The sequence below is a fragment of the Aotus nancymaae genome, unplaced genomic scaffold (assembly GCF_030222135.1).
Source record: "Aotus nancymaae isolate 86718 unplaced genomic scaffold, 86718_ANA_hifiasm-v0.15.2.pri h1tg000016l, whole genome shotgun sequence".
In the NCBI taxonomy this organism is placed as follows: domain Eukaryota; kingdom Metazoa; phylum Chordata; class Mammalia; order Primates; family Aotidae; genus Aotus; species Aotus nancymaae.
Window position 1 is genome coordinate 55,685,298 of NW_026988428.1, and position 23,160 is coordinate 55,708,457.

The 23,160-nt window shown below is 35.0% G+C and overlaps 2 protein-coding genes across 6 annotated transcripts in view; one reads left to right on the forward strand and one right to left on the reverse strand.

Moving 5' to 3' along the window:
• Nucleotides 1–23,160, reverse strand: part of SOX5 (SRY-box transcription factor 5) — a 1,022,042-nt gene that overhangs the window by 714,456 nt on the left and 284,426 nt on the right. The window lies entirely within an intron of this gene.
• LOC105720529 (mitochondrial import inner membrane translocase subunit Tim17-B-like) overlaps nt 1–23,160 on the forward strand; it is a 118,948-nt gene that overhangs the window by 84,805 nt on the left and 10,983 nt on the right. The window lies entirely within an intron of this gene.

Below are 23,160 nucleotides of genomic sequence, written 5' to 3' on the forward strand. Positions count from 1 at the left end.
TGAAAAGGATCTAAGATTCAACTTTTACTGATTAATTATTGATACCAACAAAGATATAACATAGGATCTTATCTAGGAAACGAAAACGAATCTAGAAAATCCAAAACTATAAATAGTAGGAAAAAAAAAACTGATCTGTATTCATCTTTGGAAGTCCCCTCAAGTCACTTATATTTTTCACTGTCTTTAAGGCAAAGATGGAAAGGGTAAAACGAAAGAATAGCAAGAGAACAGTTACTATTTATAAGAGGTGTGGGAATCCCCCTTGTAAGTATCTTTTAAGATACTAATTTTCTAAGTCTCAATATAATTGAATGGGCTATCATGCAGAAGGAATGTGGTGTACATTGTAAAGTGAAAATTTTAAGATGTTCTGTCTTTTGAAGGCAAAATGGAAAAGACCATCTCATAAAACCTTGAAAACCCCAAATTTCCTGTGAAAGGATGGTGTTAGGTTTCCTGTTATTTACTATGGCACTTAACTCTTCTTAAGGCAATGGAAGTGCAAATGAGAGAATTCTAAAGTCTTAATAAGGCTCTATAGACAATATGCTCTTGTAACCCTTCAGTTTCAAAATAATTCTTGGGCAAGTTACTTAACTATCTGCGTCTCCATTTTCTCATCTACAAAAATGGAGATGATGGTAATAGTAAGTACCTCATTGTTTTGGAAATAATTAAATGAATTAGTGTAAGTGCTTAGACTGGTTCCTGACTCATACTGAGTGCCACATAAGTAACCACCACCACCACCACCATCATCATCATCATCAACCATTGCTTCGAAAGCTACAGTTTGGTTGTTGTCAACATTTTCTGTTTGATCTACAAGGTAACAATGCACTCAGAGAATACATTCTTAGTACCACTGCACAATACTGAACTACATGGATTATAGGTCTCATCGGGACATAATTTTTAAATATTCTTAACTGTTCTCTGATATCCCAGAGTCAATATACTCTCTTGGTGATCACAGGAAGGGCAAGTTAGAAAATGTATCACTATTGCAATCCATTAGTATAAATGTTCCTCCATTTGTGAGGGGGTTATGTCCTCACAAACCCATCGTGAGTTGTAAAAAATAAATCAAAAATGTATTTAATACACCTAATCTACCAAACACCATAGCTTAGCCTCACTTTCCTTAACCATGCTCCGAACAAAATCTATTTTATAATAAAGTGTTGACTATTTTGTGTGATTTATTGAAAACTGTACTGAGTGAAGAACAGAAGGTTATATGGGTACTTGAAGTACAGTTTCTATTGAATACCTGGGTTATCAAGTAGAAAACTTTTAAGTTGAACTGTTGTAAGTTGGGGACTGTCCATATTCTTTTCCTTCGGGCTACTAAGAGACTTTTTCAATGATAATTCAAAGACAGTGTTTAATACATTTTAATGTTATTATGATCTTTCTCATTTGGGCTTTAATTTGATATTCTTCTTCCTGTCTTTTAAGAACTTGGATTAGTTTAGGCTTCTAGTGTCTCCATCATCCATAATTATACTGTGTTGGTCCGCCCTAAAGAAGAGGTAAAGGACAAAAGAGGAGATCACAGTGGCTCTTCAACTATTAATATACCACAGACTTCAAGAATAAATGAAGAGAAACAAGAAAAGAAAGCAACACCAGAAGAATGGTGCTGCCCTCTTTCTCTCCTGCACCATCAATAAATAAAGGGTGGGTTAAAGCCTAAATCATTATTTCTCCAGGTTTTTCACTATCATCTTTCTCAATGAACCATTTTATATAGTTTACCCTAACTGTCCAAATATGAAATGTTAATACACTAGATACATTGTATATGTGTATGTATCTTTGCTGTCTGAATAAAAAGAATAAGCTTTTCTTGTCTCCCAAGAAGGAATCATTGCCCTTTAAGTGGCAATATTGCCTTTTGACAATATATGGATTAGTTCTTCTTAGGAAAACGCCTTACCATTTATTAGAAATATTGGGTCCAAGGTAATTGAGAAGGTAGGCTGAAATTCATTGTTATGGCTGCATGGTTTGGTTTTGATTTTAGCAAACCTTTAAGTACTACTCTATGGCTGTATAATTTATCTTACCCCAATTCCAAAACAGTACTTTGAGGGTGTAAGAGATATGGCAGTTTGTGAAAGATGCCTGACAAACTACAAAGCAGTTTAAGGACAAGAAATAAGGGGGATGGAGAGTAAAGTGGAATTGTTTCCAATTAAAGCAGCTAGGGAATTAGGTAGGTGGAATGTAATTATCTACATTGGAGTTTGGCCAGGCTTCTCGACTCTTTCGGGAAAAAAAATGCTCTGTGATCTTTAATGAATAGAGAGGTAGGTCCAAGTTTAAGATCTCATCCAAAAAAATGAAATAAGATTTCTAAGTCCTTCTTTCCCGGAACATAAGTGGCATTCTTATTTAACGAATTTGAAACTGCTTATAAGTTCCATACTTCAATTTAAAATAATTATTTCATAAAGCCATGACTTTTGAAATGATAGTGTTGGAGAAAAGACAGTAAAATAGCTCCAGCAATCAATAAAAGAGGCTCAATTTCTAACAAATAAAAGTGAAATCTGCGGCATTTTAAAACACAAGTTTTTGTTAAGTCATACCAACATATATAAAAAAATTGAGTAAGTTGGTTAATGTTTTCTTGGTTACCTAAAGAAGCACTTTTTAAAACAGGTTAGTTTGCTCAAAGTGTGCAAACCTTCCCCAGTGACTGAGCCGCCAAGGCAGTGTAATGAAAACTGATATGCTTTGCAAACTTGGGAAGCCCAAGATGTGTGGCCGATAAATGTAAGCAGACATTATATCTTTTATCATCAGTGCAGAAGGAAAATGTGAACAGAATAAATCCTTGAGAAATATCATAGATTCCATTAGATGCAAAGATTGAAGTGTTAGACACCTTTTAGCTCAACTTTCATTTAATTTATGGCTTTCCATTCTGTAGTCTGAAGGGACTGAAAAATTCTTTCTCTAATTTTTTCCCTTTCATGGCTTGACCACGAAGACGAAATTGGGGTACTTTAATTACCATTCAGAGCCAAAGGCTTGCCCTTTGATATGGAAATCCCACTTCTGCCACCGCCTTTTCCCGGGCCCTTCTCCTTCCAGTTGCCCAACAGGAATTTTAAGCAGCTTTGTCACCAGCTGATAGTGAAAGCTAACTGTAGCTCTTTTCTATTAAGTTTAAGTTACACTACCTTTGTTTCACCAAATTGGAAGAGCTGAAAGCGAGGAGGGAGGGGGACAGAGAGAGAGGGAGAGAGGGAGAGAGATCGAGATCGAGAGAGAGAGAGAGACAGAGAGGAAGGGCAGGTTGGGTGGAGAATGACTGACTGACTATCCATTAGAGTTGCAGAATTATAGTTTCCCCCCTGTCAGCATGAAGTATGGCCCATCCTGCACAAAGCCTCTCACTTTAAACACACACACAGAGCAGAAACTGATGAAAGCTGCCATGTACAGTTACCCCGTTATTGTCATCTGCCTGCTGCATGACTCCCGGCTTTGCTATAATTATTAATTGCACTTGTCAACTGTCATTAATTCCTCTTTAGCATCCCTGTCTTTGAGTAATTAGACAGAACAGCCTCACTGAGCTCATTGTTTAGAGCCCCTCGAAAGAGCCCACTGGGCTTTCTGAGGAGAAAACCAAGAGGAATACAATAGATCACTTCTAAGTTAACCCTTTGGAAGTGTGAATTCAAGGGAAAGTGCTTTCACAGGTTTGGGTGGCCTGCTTTGGTTTCTAGGTACAGAAAGTCATGGTCAGACACCTATAAATGGTACCATGTTTTAAATGTTTCTTTCCTGAAAAGAAGGGTATTTAAGTTGAATGAAAAATTGGAGAAAGACCTTAGGATAAACAAAATTTTCTAATTAGTATTACTAAGTTTTTGATGATTTTCTCATTTGATTGCATGTTTTGTATTTTGGAAAAAATAAATTATTCAGAAATAATATTTTCCTACATCTGTTATATACATTTACATGTACAACGTATACACACATACACACATAGGTATGTATTATGCACAAAACTGTACTAGGTGATTTTTGATTTCTCTAAATCATAAGAATTTTAGAAGAACAAGACTGAAGCTCCAGTTCTGTTTTTTTTTTTTTTTTTTTTTTTGAGATGGAGTCTCACTCTGTCACCCAGGCTGGAGTGCAATGGTACAATCTCTGCTCACTGCAAGCTCTGCCTCCCAGGTTCAAGCAATTCTCCTGCCTCAGCCCCCTGAGTAGGTGGGATTACAGGCACGTGCCACCATGCCCAGCTAATTTTTGTATTTTTAGTAGAGATGGGTTTCACCATGTTGGTCAGGCTGGTCTTGAACTCCTGACCCCGTGGATCCATTTGCCTAGGCCTCCCAAAGTGCTGGGATTACAGGTGTGAGCACCACACCTGGCTGAAGCTCCAGTTTTTATTTAAACATTTTTCCTGCCTGCCACAGAATGAGCTGATTGTTGGTGCTTTTCACTGCACAACTAACTAGTGCCTCTGATGACATGGTTTTATTTTCTTTTAAAACCCCTATTCTGAGAACTAAGGCCCTTGAACATTCCCTGAATTTAGCCAGTCTCACTTGATTTAAAGAAAAAAAAGAAGAAGAAAAATAGTGGTCTACATGGTTTACCTTTGAGCAGTAAGTGGAAATGAAAATTACTGTTATCATTTTAAATGACATCATGCATAAAGAAAGCACTTGAAAACTGTGAAGTACTATCAAATGTCATTATTCTTTTATCACCATTGGCTTATAAAACTAAGTTCCACTGACAGTGTTAAATTTATTTGTAGTGTTAAATTTTCTAGCAATTAAAAAGTAAGTTCAGAACAAGGACTATTAGCCATTTTCTAATAACACTCAATATTAAAAAGTCACCTGTTATTTGCTAGAAATCAATCCTGTACCAAAGCTTCTTGATCTACTGTCCCAGTAAAAACAAAAATCATCAGAATTTCTCTTGAAGAAAATTAAGGTCTATGGAGTTGTGGAAAATAAACTAAAGTAAACTTGATCACTAGGAATCATTAGAGCTATTTCCTATATTATCTTAGCTACAAGAGTTTCTCTGATACTAGATGAGTGCTTTTTAGCAATAATAACATATACTGAAGTCTAGATATGTGCTCTATATACTTTATATACATTAATTCATTTAATGTTCAAATCTCTGTGAAATAGGTACTATTATCTCAATTTTAGAGATGGAAAAACTAAGCAACAAGTAGTTACAGAAGTGGTCCACGACCGCACAGACAGACAATGGCAGTCAAGGCCTGGTGAGAGCCCAAAGGCCCCACTCTTCACCTCTCTTCTAGGCCACCTCTCCAGGATCGAAGACACTGCTTGGCATTTTAGGCTTCCATTCAATAGGTTATGTGTCTAGATTTCTGGTGGTGTTTCCTACACAGCGAAATAGATTAATGTACCTTTAGGTTGGTGCAAAAGTAATGCTTGTCATAAAAGTATGATAAAAATGTGCTGAACATCTTAGGAACTTGGTGTTCTATATATTCAATGTGGAACAGAGTTGGGGAGCACAGGAGAGAGACAGAGTGAGAGAGAGCGAGAGAAAGTGAGAGAGAGCGAGCGAGCGAGAGAAAGCACATGAGTGAGAGAGTGTGCATATGAGTTTTGCAAATGTTGTAGATTAGCTATTCTCAGGCACTGTTATTGTGTGTAAATGTTAGGCTAAAATGAGAAAAACATATGTATACATTTGTGTGTATATATTTACATATACATGCATATTGAGTAATTAACATAGTTCAATGCATTGTTTATTGAGTATTTATTGCATATGTAGTCTGTGCTAAGTATGTGAGGCACAGAGAGAAATAGAAAAACAAACTGTGATTCCTGAGTAAAAGACATTTTCAAATTTACTGAAAACAGAATTTTGAGAACCATACAATTAACATACTACAAAATGCTAAATGGAATATGATCAATGAAATAGATTAAATGAAACAGCTAAGATCAATGACAAGCAGTTACAGGGAAGAAAATTTTGACTTATTAAAAGGAAAAACTTTCTAAGTATTATACATGTCCAACAATGAATCAGCCTGGCTTGCCAAGTAATGAATACCCATCACTAAAAACATTCCAGTTGGGTGATGGTCTATAAAAGAACAAAATAAAAGAATTTCTACAGTTGGTGGGAGGCTGAAACAGCCTAAATGCTGTGAGTGTCATCTTGTATATCTTAGATTCCATAATTCCAAAAAAAATCATTTTAGTAAGGAAAAGGAACTTTATTGTTATTTACAGAGATGTCATCTTGACTTTGAAAGACGAATTGGAGATTAAGAAATGGTAACAAAGGTAAATTTAAAAAATTCCAAATAGAATTTTAAGCACAAAGAGAGTAGAAATAAACATTTCTTGGAAAGATAAGCTTAAAAGGCCTTCCTCACTAACTCAAAGGGTAAGGTGGAGAACCAGGGGTGGGTGGGGATGGCATGAGAGGGAGTGAAGAAGAAGTCACAGAATAAAAGCTGTATCCGTGGAAAAGAGGCACACTGGAGAAGGGAGTGATGACACACTGTTTTTACTGATTCATTGGTAAGAGATGGGTTGACTGAGGAGTAGCATGATGGGTGACCTGTTAATCAGGAGACAGCTGGAGTTTGGTACTGAGTTATACAGGAATAGAGATCTCATTTCCACTACCAACCATGCAACCGCAGGTAAATTACTTAAACTTCCTCTAACTTGGTATCCATATCATAGGACTGTTACAAGTTTAAAAGAGTTAATCCATAGTAAACCATTTAGAAAAGTGCACAGCACACATGTAATAAATGTTAGCCATCATGATTATTGCAATATACCCATTGCTAACCAATACATCTTAACTGATGTTTAATGAGTATAGTACTGGGAAGAGAGATGACTTAGGGTGGTTACTTTTCTAAAAGAGCTCCTGCAAAGTGAAACGGACTTCCTTAAGCAGTGATTGCTTTTTCTCATTTAAAGTATTTATGATGAAGAGGAGCAGTCAACTATCATAATGTCGTGAAGAAGTTTTCTGCAAGGAATAAAAAGCTAGATCCCATGTCTCTTAGCGCTCTTCTCATTCTAAAGTACTGGAATTCTAAGTGATTAATAGTCAATCTTACCAGTTAATAAGAAATCCATACTTGAGTCATTGGAAAAAAAAATCAAATATAGGTAGTAATTTCTCAACTTTGGGTTGAGGAAGCAGTATACTATTAACAGTGTGAGCTTCTGAATAAGATTATCTAGATTCACATCCTGGTTGGGTCATTTAATTCTACTTGTGTAAGTTTGGACAAGGGCATTTAAATTTGCCCATGCCTCAGATTCCCAAATTAAAACCAAGATGACGATAATAATAGTAATTCTTATAGGGTTAAGGGCCCAATGAGTTTAAACATGTAAAATATTTATAAGATGCTTATGAGTATTTAATATATGTTAACTATATCCTTGCCATTGAGATATTACATGCAGAATGTAAAAGAACAGGAAATACTAAATTTTAGAGAAAAAACCTGTGTATCTACAGCAAGAGCACATTTTAAAACTCTTTTCATACTTTCACTATTCACCCTTTGTAGTGCTCCAATCATATGACTCATAGTTTTAGCAGAAAAGGTAGCTGATGGACTCATCCTCAACAGTTTTGGAGTATATGAGCCATTACGTACTCTATAGTAAAGGATCATTCTGTTGAATCTGTATTACTTGGATTTACCATTACTCCCAACACCCACTCTCATTAAAAGCATTTACACAGTTTCTATTGGGAAACCGAGATTACATTTTACTTTTGGTTTCTTGAATTCCAAAATCCATTCCCACCTCCCCACCCCAAAGCCACACCACACCACACCCCAGAAAAATCTTTGAGGCCATAAACACAGCATATACTGAATATTGACACTTCCCCATAGGAAAAAAAAATCAATGGCATCTCACTATTCACCAAATTAGACAAGATTATGCATAAGCTCTGCAGTTGAATGTAATGATGTGAAATTTACAGACTTACACGTCACTACTACCTGAATATTTCTGAGCCAAACTGAACTACACAGTTTTTCCTGCCTCTGCACATTTGCTCATCCTATCTCAATTCTCTCCTCACTTCCACCGTTCAAGGCCCCACTCAAATACCATTGCCTTAGCTTTCCTTTTTGGATTTCCACTACTACTCCATACCCTCCTCTTCCTTCTCCATCCATAGCCTGTGAAACCTCTTCTGTTTCTGATATAGGAAATATACCAAAGAATATCCATTTTAAAAGTATATGAGATTGTGAAAATAAAAATGAGAGATTGTATTGTGGTAAATATAGTCCGTAAATGTTTATATCTTTGGCAACGGAGACTTCAAATTTGGTAACATTTTAGTAGTGAATGGCAGAAAAGAGTACTGATAAGGCATACAATTCACAGGCATCATTAGACAAAAACAGACTACTGCTCAGGGACAACATAACACGTTAGAGAAGTCAGAAATTTCTCCCAAGGAGTCTCAGAGACTGCAAACTGTAGGATGCAATGAAACATTTCTGCAACACAATTCTCGGTGAGCATAATGAGTTTTATAGGACTCTTCCTCACAACCAACCGCCATTCAACAAGGACAGGGACACCACACTAAAGCACACGTCTTAGAAACCACTTACTTGAGGTCATTAGAAGGTTTCAAAGGCATATCTCCTTGCATCCTTGCCTTAGTTTAGAGGTAGATTTCAAAATACCTCAAAAGAATGACATATCCCTCAAACCACTTTTCCTAAATATTGTTTGTCACCATTGACAAACAATAGTTTCTCCTAGATGTCATAGGGCAACAAATTTGAAATTGTCTCTGAAAGAGGTGGCATTCAGATAATCTTCGTGGCAAACGTTAAACCAAATGCCCACGATTAAACTCGTGGCAAGGTGACCCCATCTTGAAACAACTGGCATTCCTAATGTGAACAGCTTCTGGATGCAAAGAGCTCAGAAGTGAGCTATTAACCTTTGCATTATTCCTTTCACTCGAGGGAATGATGCATTTTCTCCACTCTCACCTCTTGCTCCACCTCAAGACTCTAACATTTTTTAAGGCAAAGGTCTCATTTTCCTTATTCTTGTGTCCTTTGCAACAACCAGCACTCTGCCTCTTTTTCATTTTATTTTTTATTGCCTTTTAGGTTTTGGGGTACATGTGAAGAACATGCAAGATTGTTGCATAGGTACACACATGGCAGCGTGATTTGCTGCCTTCCTCCCCATCACCTATATCTGGCATTTCTCCCCATGCTATCTCTCCCCAACTTCCCACCCCGCACTGTCCCTCCCCTATTTCCCCTGACAGACCCCAGTGTGTGATGCTCCCCTCCCTGTGTCCATGTGTTCTCATTGTTCAACACCTGCCTATGAGTGAGAACATGTTGCCTCCTTTTCCATCCAACTCTTGAAACAACTTCTGACAAAAGACTAGAGAGGATAGGTAGTAGGCATATCTGAAACAGGATTACCATCAATAGACTGGGACTGCAACACACATTGCCTCCAAAATGTCTCATAAAATACTAGGCAGAGTGTGGTGGCACACACCTATAGTCCTAGCACATTGGGAGGCTGAGGCAGGCAGATCACCTGAGGTCAAGAGTTCAAGACCAGCCTGGCCAACATGGTGAAACCCCATCTCTACCAAAAAAAGTACAAAAATTAGCCAGGCATGTTGGCAGGTGCCTGTAGTCTCAGCTACTCTGGAGGCTGAGGCAGGAGAATCGCTTGAACCTGGAGGTGGAGGTTGCAGTGAGCCAAGATCATGCCACTGTACTCCAGCCTGGTGACAGAGCAAGACTCCGTCTCAAAAAAAAAAAAAAAGAAAAAAAATTACTAAAAAGATGAACCAATATAGAATATATTAATTTTGTTGCTGTATATTTTTAGTATTTTGTTCAAAGAGAACTTAAACATATAGTTAAAATCAAGAAAATAGATTAAAATCTTAAGTAATGAACATCTTGGAAACTTCTATGCAAGTACTCGGTATATATGTAACTAAGATAAATTTGCTGAGCAATATTTACAAAGGTAGCATTTCTACGTCACAGCGCTACTGTTTCAAACTAGAACTTCCTCAAAGATATTTCAAATCGGATTTCACCTCTGCTTGCATTCCTGCAAACTTGTACTTTCTAGGAGTTATGCAGCCTTAATCCTCTTGAAATTTAGATCACAATTCTAAGAGTTATTAGGTTGGAAAACAGCTTCAGGACAAATGATGTTATTCTAAAACTTTTTACACCAGAAATAATAGTGGGATTATTTCTGCCTAACAAATGGTCTTCAGGCTTGATTTTTAACGTAATTTAAGTATATTGACTTTTTTTTCCCCCACTTTTAAATACTCTTAAAACATAAGGAAGAGATAAAGGGATAAAGATATGACAGCAGTTTTTAAAAGGTTAACCTTTGATTTGAGCTTCCATTTCTGTCCAGTTTAGCCTATTGTTCTATATTCCAATGGCATTAGATAGATATCTTGATATTTGCTATTTAAGGTTCGATCAACACATTGAGTTCTAGTAAGTTTCTGTGTCACTCTTTTCTAAAATAGCTAGTCAACGTATACATTTAAAAATTTTAAAAAAACACACACTTTTCTTGCTGTTGAAAAGTTATGTTTTCCTAAAATTTAAATATCTTTGAATTTTAGCATCAGTAAAGTTTAAAAATAGAAAAATATTAATGTACTAAAACTCACTTATTCAAACCTCACCATCTGCAGTGTGTTGAACAATAGAACACAGAATTCATTTTGTAAAGGAGTTCCTTTGGAGTCAAATAGGTGAGTTCATTTGCATAAGCTATTAAATATATTTATCTTTATTTAATAATTTGCTTCATCCTCTGCATCATTTCATTACAATTATCACTTCTTCAAATTAAGGCATTTGGTTATAAAAATGTGGGGAAAAGGTGGAAATGCAGAACCTTTATCCTCTGTAAATAAATCTGTAAATCCATGGACATGAATTATGCACAATGAGATAACTGATTCCTTAATAAAGAAAAAAGAGACTACAGAAACACTTGAAGAGTAGTAGAAAAATTGAAGTTGAGATTTCAAAAGGTAAATATCACAATAAGGGATGATGTCTATTACAAAGGATCCTGAATTTATTTTCAAAGTATTCTAAAAATCTCAAATCTGGAGTATTGTTCACAGTGACAGTGGGACCCAGTTGAATTCAAATTAAGGCAAAAGTTGATATGAAAGGAAGAACGACCCAACTAGGGGAGGCAGATCAACCCAAAAGCCCACTGCCTCCAGATGCAGTCTGTCCCACAACTTACCGTGGGGATTTTCTGAGCAAATCTTGAATAAACTTGTTATCACTGTTAGAGCATATTATTCTGCCATGTAGACTTTACTTTCAATAGATTGAAATTTCCAAAAAGCATTTTGTTCCTCTAGATTGTTTTCTAATTAAAAAATTAGAAGAAAAAACTTAGATTCTAAGTTGAAATAGTAATCCATGTATGTAGAAAATGCTCTTATCAGAAATAATATGTCTGGGTGCGGTGGCTCATGCTTATAATCCCAACACTTTGGGAAGTTGAGGTGGGCCAATCCCTTAAGCACAGGAGTTCAAGACCAGCCTAGGCAACATGGCAAAACTCAATCTCTATAAAAGTTACAAAAAAAAAAATTAGCTGAGAGAGGTAGCATGCCCCTTCAGTCTTAGCTATTTGTGAGGCTGAGGTGGGAAAATCGCTTCAGTCCAGGAAGCGGAGATTGTAGTGAGCCGGGATCATGCCATTGTATTCCAGCTTGGGTGCCAGAGTGAAACTCCATCTCAAAAAAAAGAAAAGAAAAATATATAAACACTACTATATTGATACTTATGATTTAAAAAGTGATGTGTAGTTTTCTTAAAATGAAAGTAATGTATGTTCATTAAAGAAAGGTAGCCGAAACATACAGTCAAGAAGAAATTTCTAAATCAGCTATAATTCCACAGTATAGGTGTAGGTATATCATTCCACAGTGTAGGTATAGGTATATAATTCCACAGTGTAGGTATAGGTATATAATTCCACAGTGTAGGTATAGGTATATAATTCCACAGTGTAGGTATAGGTATATAATTCCACAGTGTAGGTGTAGGTATATAATTCCACAGTGTAGGTATAGGCATATAATTCCACAGTATAGGTACAGGTATATAATTCCACAGTATAGGTATATAGAAACACATTTTAGTGTTTTCTATATACTCTTGTTCTAAGCATGCGTGTGCACATATGTATTCATTGAACCAATACTTCTTGAATATTTACTATCACCCTGGTGTGGTTTCTCCTGTCATTACAAAATTTTTCAGTAAAACTAATATTGCATCATACACGACCATCACAATTTACTTAGCCAGGGTCTTATTTTTCCTGAGACAGAGTTGTACTCTGTCACCCAGGCTTGAGTGGAGTGTAATGATCATGGCCCACTACAGTCTTGCCCTCCCCAGGAGCCGGGACTACAGGTGCATGCCATCATGCAGCTGATTTGGGTGTGTCTGTGTATGTGTATTTCTTTTTGTGGAGACGTGGTTTCACCATGTTGCCCAGGCTAGTCTAGAACTCCTGGACTCAAGTGATCCACCTGCCTCAGCCTCCCAAAGGGCTAGCATTACAGGCTGAGCCACGATGCCTGGCCCAGAGCCCACTTTTAATAAACGGGTTGCTTTCAGTTTTGTCTTACTATTAACATGACATCCTTTTAGCCTTACATATGCATATAATAGGCCGGGCATGGTGGCTCCCACTTGTACTTCTAGCACTTTGGCAGGCTGAGGCAGGCAGATTGCCTGAGCTCAGGAGTTCGAGACCAGCCTGGGCAACACGGTGAAAACCCATCTCTACTAAAATACAAAAAAAAAAAAAAAAAAAAATTAGCCAGGAGTGGAGGCATGTGCCTGTAGTCTCAGTGACCTGGAAGGCTGAGGTAGAACTGCTTGAACCCGGGAGGCAGAGGTTGCAGTGAGCCGAGATTGAGCCACTGAGCTACAGCGTGGGTGACAGAGCAAGACTCCATCTCCAAAAAACAAAAAAAAAAGGTATATATGTATAACTAAATATAATTACATGCCTACATACACACACATATAAAATATATATATATGGCAAATTCCTAGAAGCATAAGCATCAACATTAACAGACTTTTAATATGCATTGTGTGAAATGGTTCTGGTGCAGTAACACAATTGACCCAAGTGGACACGGAAAGTAAGAGGCTTCATTTCATGGCAATTTCTTCAGCCTTGGTTACTGTGGCATATTTTTTTTTTTTCTTGAGATGGACTCTCGCTCTTGTTGCCCAGGCTGGAGTCTAATGGCATGATATTGGCTCACTGCAACCTCTGCCTCCCCAGTTCAAGCGATTCTCCTACCTCAGCCTCCCGAGTAGCTGGGATTACAGGTGCCCACCACCAGGTCCGGCTAATTTTTTCATATTTTTAGTAGAGACGGGGTTTCGCCATGTTGGCCAGGCTGATCTTGAACTTCTGACCTCGTGATCTGCCTGCCTCAGCCTCCCAAATTGCTGGGATTACAGGCATGAGCCACCGCGCCCGGCTTACTGTGGCATTTTCAATCTTCACCAATTTGCTAAATGAACTATACTCTCAATTTAATTTGAATTACTTCATGATTTACAAAAATCAAACATTTTATGTTTATTCTTCATTTAACTTCCTATTAATTGAATATTTCTATTATTTCTGTTTCTATTAATTTGTAAGCAGTTTAAATATCTTAATTGCATCTGTTGAACACAGGAAAATGCCAGTAGTTGACCAGTTTTAACAAAAATGGCAATTTAGGTAGTTCCACCTAATGTACTGCAAATATATTTCTTAGTTTTCCATTTGTCTGTCTTATTATTTAAGATGCAAAGAAGCTTTTACATTTATGTGATCAAACCTATCACAATTTTTCTCTGGTGATTACCGCCTTTGGAATAATGCTTTAGAAGGACTTCCAACCCTCCTCCTACTTCAGTTCACCAACACTGTCTCTTAGTATTTTTATGGTTTCTTTTGACAAGAATTTAAATATCTCATCCTTCTAGAATTCACATTGGTAATGGTATAAAACTGTAACTTTTTTCTAAATACTTATAAATCTGCCTTGAAACCATTCCTGTCACACAGATCTGAAATGCCTAGGATAACATCTGTGCTCCTCAGGAGGCTGAGGTGGGAGGATCACTTGAGCCCAGGAGGTCAAGGTTGCAGTGAGCCAAGATGAATCACTGCACTTCAGCCTGGGTCATGGAGCAAGACCCTATCTCAAAAACAAAACAAAACAAACAAAAACCTTACCATGTTATGAAGAAAGTTAAATTCCCTAATTATAGTCCAAATATCATGTTTGTATTCTGTTACGTTATAGAATATCATAAAACACCAGTGACTCATTATAAAACCTAAGTTACTCTTCACAAATTATCTAAAAGATGCACATATATGAGCATTATATAAGAAAATGAAAAACACAATTAGTAATTACAAATTAGGAAATATTTTTATATTCATTTTAAAATGAATCTCAGCACTTCCACCTCACTTATGTATGCAAAATATATTTGCATTTACAGAATGTAACTGTGGGCAAAACTTCCACTAAGATGATGTATAATCTAGAATTTCTAGACTCTAACTTTGCAGAAAGTAGTATGAAAACTGGGTTCATGGTTTTTACTTAAATTGTTATCGGTAGAATGGCTTCTTTGTTATTTGACATTCTGAAGAAAGACAAAAAATAAGCAATTGCTTGCTCACATCTATTACGTTAAAGGCTTTTAGTCGAGAGTTCATGTATTATTTTATCTGGAAGTAAAAATCCTCTTCATTACAAATAATTGCTTGACAAGAGAATGACGCTTAAGCAATTGTTATTCTATTATTAAAGAGCAGATTTTGTCATCTGACTTTTCAAAAGTAATAAAATTCAAATTGTCTCATAAGTTTTGAGAGATTCTCATATTTTTTTAATCAATGAAGAAGCTGAAAAGCCATAGCCAAGAAAACTGTACATAGACCATTATATTCTGCCAGGCTGGGGTTTGAGGACTGCTTCAAGTGAATCAGTATTGGCTACTCAAGTAGAAATACCTAGTTCCAAGATCAGGAAAATGGAGCATTTCTACTGAGATGGCATTATGTTGCTTAAGTTGATGTACCTTTTGTAATTAACTCTGTAATTCAAAAGTGTGCTAAAACTCCCCCAGTGAATTAAATGTACATACACTTGAAACACCCAGAAAATCAGTCTAATAATTTTATGCTATCCTATTCACATAAAATATTTGTATGGAGAGCATGAAGACAATCAAGTATAATCAGGCATTTAAACAAATAATGTTGAGTTATGAAAATAATCATAAGGGTATGTAGAGTGAGATTTAAGTATTCCTTTAGCCTGCTTTGCATGGTGATTTACTGAAAATGTTTCATTATCTTGGTAAGACTAAGCTGAAAGTATATTTGAAAAAAGGAGTCTTACTCAAGAGATTTAGGTGTACAACAAGAGACAATTTACAATGACTTATAAAGGATCTGAAAGACAATGAGAAATAGAAACAGAACAGAAATGTTATACCTTCCAGCAGATATATGATCACATAATGAATTATTAAGAAACAAAGCCTTTACATCCAAAGACTACTCTCAGGAATCAATTTTACCGTATGTTACAAGAGAAATGTAGATGAAATTGTAGAGCAGGAACAGTTAGGTGCACAGGTATGTAGCATCAGGAGCCTTTATTTGTGCAACCTAAAATCTGTGCCTTCTTTATTAAAGTAATAACCAGGATTTTTATTTCAGAGGGTCATTGGATTTAGCCATGGTCTTTCATTCTTGTTAATTATTATGTGTTCAGAGTAATGCACATTTTTATCTACAGGTGGCAGACCTTTTAAAAATCAATTTCAGTCATATTCAGTATTTTATTTTAGTGTGTGTGTATTTTTTAGCTGCCATCCCCATTAAAATGTAAGAGTGTGCTGTTCAGAGTTCTCATTAATGTTGCACAATTTAGATGATAGATTTGTCAACAAAGTGGCTCATTCTCAAAGGCCAGTGAACCCTGTCGGGATAAATGCCTTAAAAATTGTATATTGCAGGGTAATCTTTAATTATATAGAACTCACTTGACAATTTACAGTATATTGGGATTATTTTCCTTTTTCAAGCAATAAAGCATTTTACTTTGTAGATTAGGGTGACTGAGGAAAAAAGTGATTAGATTTGATAAACAGTTAAAGCAAAGAGCTTGCTTATTTGCAAGTAAAAGAGAAAGGTGACCAAAAGGCGTGTACAAATGACAACCACTTAGGATCACAAATTATTAAGTGGCTAAATGGTTAAAGCAAATAACTATAAATGCAGTGACATTTTCAAAGAATGTTAACAGAGAAAGAGATAAGCATGCAAAATAAAAAAATACTGACACCAATGATATAACAAATCATTATCCTCAATTTAACATCACACAATCTTACATTTATAATACCTATGTGAAGTTTCTTATTTTATTGTGTTTGTTTTGGTCAATTCAGTATATAATCTGGTGTTCAACTAAGTCTTTTTGTGACTATTATTGATTTGTTTGAAAGGATTTTTAACATGCAGAAGTACTTCAAAATATATGTAAACATATAACTTTATACTTCTCAAAATATTTTTATTCCATTAAGTCTAATACCTTTTTATGCCTACTATCCTTTATCACATTTCTTTATATTTTGAGACAGGGTCTGGCTCTATGTCCCAGATGGCACAAACACAGCTCACTGCAGCCTTGAACTCCTGGGCTTAAGGTACTCTACTGACTCAGCCTCCCGAGTAGCTGGGAATATAGGCATGTTCCAGCATGCCTAATTTTTTTTTATTTTTTTGGAGAGATGAGGTCTTTCTATGTCACCTAGGCTGGTCTCGAACTTCTGGACTCAAGGCATCTTTCTGCCTTGGTCTCCCAAAATGCTGGAATTACTGGCATGAGCCACCATGCCAAGCCTGGTATTTTTTTCCAGAATACTGAACAGAATAAATGCTTATTTTACCATCCTATTTGTCTTCATTTCTAATGTGGGAAACTCTTTACAAGAACCTTCAATTATTTTACTTAATTTTGAAAGACGTCTCCATTTAATTTATGCTATTTGCAATATTTCTCCCACCTAAAGCATAATAGACCACTAAAAAAATAAAATCTATCAACTATTTCCTCTATTATAACATTTATCTATCATAAGATATATGTACAGAATATGTTCAGTTTAACACATGGCAACAAAGCACACACCCATGGAAGCACCACACAGGTCATTACTGGCACTCTACCTTGAGTCAGAAGAGTTCCTTGACACAAATTCTCCACCTTGACGTCAATCTCTTTCCTCATTCCTAGATATTAGCACTTCCTGGCTTTTACACTAATATTTCTTGCTTGTCTTTAATCTTCCTATCGACAGTGTATTCCTAAATGTTATACTTTAGTTTGCCTGGAATCATCCTGTGTGTATTCTGATGTGTCTTGATTTTTCCAGCTAATATTAATTACAGCACTAAGATTCTTCTATTTTCATCACTTCATATGTCATTGTACGATCGTTCCATAATTTTCCAACTTGCTGATTACAACTGAGTTATTTCCAGATGTTTGGCAAACACAAATATTTCTCCTGTAAACCATCTTGTAGATGTCTTCTGACACATATATGCACATATTTCTTAGGATATTTATCTCTAGGAATAATAGAATTGCTAATGCTTAAGCAGGGGTCATAAATTTCAACTTTATTAGGTACTGTATCTAAAAGTAGTTGTTCCAATTTACATCCCAACAAGCCCTATATGAGCATTGCTGTTGCTCTCCAACCATGTCAATATTTTGAACTGTTAGACATTTTACTTCTCTCTATTCTGAGGCCTGTGTAGTGGGATCTCATTATGAGTTATGTTGTATCCCCTGACTACTATTGAGATTGAGCATTTTTTCCTGTCTTGGACATTATTGCATATATTGGACATTATTGCATATATTGGACATTATCAAATTATTGTCCATTTGCACTTCTTCTTTTGCCGTTTTCTACTGGATTGTGTGAGCCTTTATATTGGTTTGCAGTTTTTTAAAAATTGATTCTGAATACCAACCTTGTCAACGATGTTTTGGAAATTTATTCTATTACTGTAGGTCCTGTTTTTCACTCTTTTCATGGTGGTTTCTGATAAACAACAAGCAAATGTGTTGTGTGCTTTTTTGGCTTAAAGAATTCTTCTCTACTCCTAAGTCATATTCCTAGGTTATAATCTGAGAGTCTGTCAATATTGTTCTGTCCCTTACTCTTAGGTTTGGGCCAACTAAAACTGATTTTTCTGTGTGATGTGAAGTAGAGATACAATTTTATTTTTTTACATGGAAAATCAATTTTCTTAGTATCCATGTATTAAAAATTTATTTCTCTACTACTTTAAAGTACTGCCCTTATTAGAAATAAAGTGTCCACATTTGCAAGAGTCTGAGTTCTCTATTCTCTCTCATTTGTCTACTTGTCTATCCATGCAAGAATCTCACACTTTCTGAATTAACAGAGCTTAATAGTATCTGTAGGGCGAGTCTCCCTACCCACTGCTCCTTTAAAAAGAGCATCTTGACTATCCTTTGCCTTTTGCATTTTAAAATTAACTTGTGACATTACACACATACACATACATACACACATAATGTACAAACAGATAACAAGAAACAAAGACAAAAAACAGCATATTTATTGGGATGGCTTTGAACTTATAAATCAGTAAGGGAGAAAGAGACATCTTTACAATATTGGATGTTTTTAATGCATAAACATGAATATGTCATCATTCATATCAGCCTTAGAAAATATTACTTAATAATGTTTCACAATTTTCCCCATAGAAATACTGCACATCTCTTATTAGAAACAAGATAAAAACGATACTGATATATAGAAAAACTGTATAGTATATGTATCAGCCTTGCAAAACTGTCGTATTAACTCATATTGTGTGCCAATAACAACAGTAGGTTGTTTCTTTTTCAGTCCTAATAACTTTATTTCCTTATCTTTCTTTACTGCATTGGCTAGGATTTCTAGAAAAATACAAAATAGCAGGGGTGATAGCAAATATCCTTCTCTTGTTCTAGATCACAGAAGGAAAGCCTTTAATATTTTACTATTACAATTTATGTTTGCTGTAGGTATTTTATATCATATCAAAGAAGTTCCTCCCTGCTTTTTGTTTTCTAAAAAATTTTAAATAACAGAAATAGATATTCAATTTTATTAAACACTTTCCCTGGATTTATATTTACACATAAAAAATTATACATATTTCTCACCAGCTGCTTCATATCTCCACATCTGTTGTGGTGGCTCCTTTTTCAATGCTGATACTGGTAATGTGCCCATTTCTCTTGCATTCTAGCTGTCTTATCAGAGGTTTGAAACATTTATTAATCTTTTCTAACAATCAGTTTTTGGCTTTTGTAGTCCTTTTTGTTATATGACTATTTTCCACCTTGTTAATTTGTTCTTACTTTAATTAATTTCTTCCTTCTATTACATTGAGTTTATTTTGTTGTTTTATAACTTCTCGAGAGGAATTCTTAGCCTATTAATTTTTGCCCTTTGTTTTTATAATATATTCATTTAGGTTATAAATTTCCCAGTGAATACTTCTTATAGGCATTCTACAATTGTTATATGGAGGATATTTATTATTGTTTAGTCTAAAATTTTTCTAATTTCCTTTGTAATTTATTTTTAATCATGCAACTATATTCCTAGCTCTGTTTTTCTTTGCAGCTTAATTTCATTGTGATACAATTTAAATCTTTGTAAATGGTTGAGCCTTAATTTAATAAGACATTCATTGACTTAGAATATGGTCAATGTTTATAATTGTCTCATGTGCTTGAAAATAATGTAAATTTTACAGTTATATGCAAGATTCTACATATATCCATAAGGTCATGTTTCTTAATCTTACCATTCAACTAAATCCTCACTGGTTTTTCTATTTTATTGTATCAATTACTAAGACAAGCGCATTAATATCACTGCTATTATACATTTGTTTATTTCTCTTATTGTTCTAACAATTATTCCCTAATACACTTCAAGATTATATTATTGGAAGCATTTAGATTTAAAATTAGTCTGTCTTCCTATTGAATTGAAACCTCAATCATTTATAAAGTGACTCTATCTCTAGTAATGATTTGGGCTTTAAAGTCTATTTTGCTTAATGAACTTTAAACACTCTCACACCAGTGTCCACATAGTTAGTATTTTCATGGTATAGTGTTTTCCATTATTATTTATCTTTGACACATGAGAAGTCTGAGCAATAGCAGTTAAGGAACAAACTCAACAGTAAACAGGTATAAGTGATCCAGTCAGGAGATAGACCCAATCTGTCTCCAAGGTCTACACTCCTAAACATCATGTTTCTCTTATAGGTTCAAAGAGTAAAGTCAGTTTAGGTTTTGAAAGGAAAAAATGCTCTCACAGTCACTTCCACAAATACTTTTTCACCACTGAATTGTGATTTTTCACACATCTTAAATTCTCACTCTAATATTCTAAGGTAACATAATATTTTGCAAAAATCTTAATACAGAACTGTAATACTCAACCTCTTCCTCTTATACACAAATTTTGCTTTGTGCCTTTGAAATGGGCATGCATACCAGAAGCCTTCATGTTTTTGTCCAATACCACTGAAATGCAGCACGGTTCCTTGAACTGCCCTAAACCAAATGAGGGAGCCAGGCTGCAATATGATCAAGATGTCTAAGTGGTTATATGGCTCTACTGAGTAGGAATGCTCATTTCAACCCGACTTCAGGAAAAATAACCACAAGAATGGTGCTGGGCTGTTTCAACTCTCCTTGAACAGACATGTATATATATAGTAGCTCAACAAACAGAGGCACTTAACAACTTATGTATATCTTCTGAAAATCCACACATTTAATATGTCTTAAATTTTAATATACTATAAAAAAACTTGTAAACTATGAAGAAAATTAAAACTTATCATAAGTCCATTATCCAGAGTTAATTATATGTGATCCTGTTTTATTATTTTTTCTATTAGTGTTCTTGTTTGTAATATATATGCACATGTGGAGATATATATGTGTGTATGTGTGTACATATGTACCCACAAATTGGAAATACATTTTATCATTAGTGTAGATTCTGATTTTTAAATTTAACATTGCATTATGCATAATTTTATGTCTTTTAAAATTCTTTAAAAAATAATTTTAAATATTAAATATAAATTTTAATTACGAAATATCAAATGAAATACTCATTTCATTCTGGTTGCAGAATATCCCATCATATAAATGTATTCAAATTTATGTAGCCACTGCTCTACTGCTGAACAGTTAAATTAATCTTAAATTCTTCTACTTATAAATATATGAAAATTAAGAGAAAGATAAAATTTTATCTTCTTTAAACTGTTATGTTGGATCATTTGCAACTAAATATCTTCTAATCTAATAGCATGAGAATGTTGCATAGAATGTTTGAAAATATTTAAGGCTCTTAACAGAGGTGGTCAAACTCCTTCCTGAAAGTTGAACAAATATAAGCTTTTCCCAGAATTACTGAAAATGTCCATCTCTTTACATTCTTGCTGTAAAATTATTGTTCCAAATGACTTTCCCCAAGTTAGATAAATGAGGCATAACTTCACATTTGTTTTATTAGCTTTTGTTTTTTTTGTTGTTGTTTTACAGTTACATTCCTTATTAACTGCTTGTTCTTATATCTCACTATCTTTGTTTTTTTCTTTTTGAGACAGAGTTCCTTGCTCTTGTTGTCCGGGCTGCAGTGCAATAGCATAATCTCAGCTCACTGCAACCTCTGTCTCCTGGGTTCAAGTGATTATCTTGCCTCAGCCTCCTGAGTAGCTGGGATTACAGGAATGCCCCACCACACCCTGCTAATTTTTCATTTTCAGTAGATACAGGTTTCTCCCTGTTAGGCAGGTCTCAAACTCCCAACCTCAGGTGATCTGCCCACCTGAGCCTCCCAAAGTACTGGGATTACAGGCGTGAACCACCACGCCTGGCCTTTATTATCTTTTAAATTAAGATACTAGTATCTTTCTTATAACTGCTCTTTACATTTGATGTTTGCCATATTTATTAGAAGTAGTAGTCTCAGTTTGTCACTTGCCTTTTAATTGTATTTATACTGGTATTTTTGCCTGTAAACCTATAAAATCTTTGTTTGCAATAATTTGGTTGTGACTTATTCTACTTTTGTTAGCATAAAAATTCATTACTCACTATGTTTTCTTCTATATTATATTGCTTCATTTGTCTGTGAACATACAAAGCCTGATTTATAAGTATTTTAAGAATATTATTTGAGATTTTAACAATTTTGTTTTTAAAAGAGGTAACCACTACCATTAATTCTAAGGATTTTCACACATATACTTCCATCTTGAAATGGTGGAAACATAAGTCATAACACTGTAAGGGTAGATTTCTGAATAAATGAGCTTTAAGTTATTATGCAAGACAAACCACTATTTTATTACTCTTTTTAGGTATAAACCAAAGGAGATTTCCCTTTCGATCTTACTGGTCACAAATATCTCCTGAACAACATAATTTCTTCCCTTCAGTTTTCTGTGGTTACCCACATGATGATTAATCAATAAATTAGAAAAGGATTTTCAACTCTAGATCTGTAGTCAAACTTTCAGTGCCTATTCCTAAGAGTATAACATTTTGGAAAAGATAAACAGGTATTTCATGCACACACAGATAGAAGCCTATGGAATTTTTCTGCCAGTAAATCAGAAAATATTTGTTTGGCCTCAGAAATATTACATTTTTGTATGTGTTAACAGAATCATACCCCGGAATACTTAATAGCCTAGAGAAATTTTTCTAAAATACATGACCTAACTATTGTAATCCCAAATATTTAACAACAAAAAGTAGTAAATGTTTCAAAAAACATTTTTCAGTGGAGAAAAAGCTTTCACAACTTCAGAAAAAGTGTATCTCATTAAGAAAATGAAAAGAAAAGAAATGTTCCTATCATCT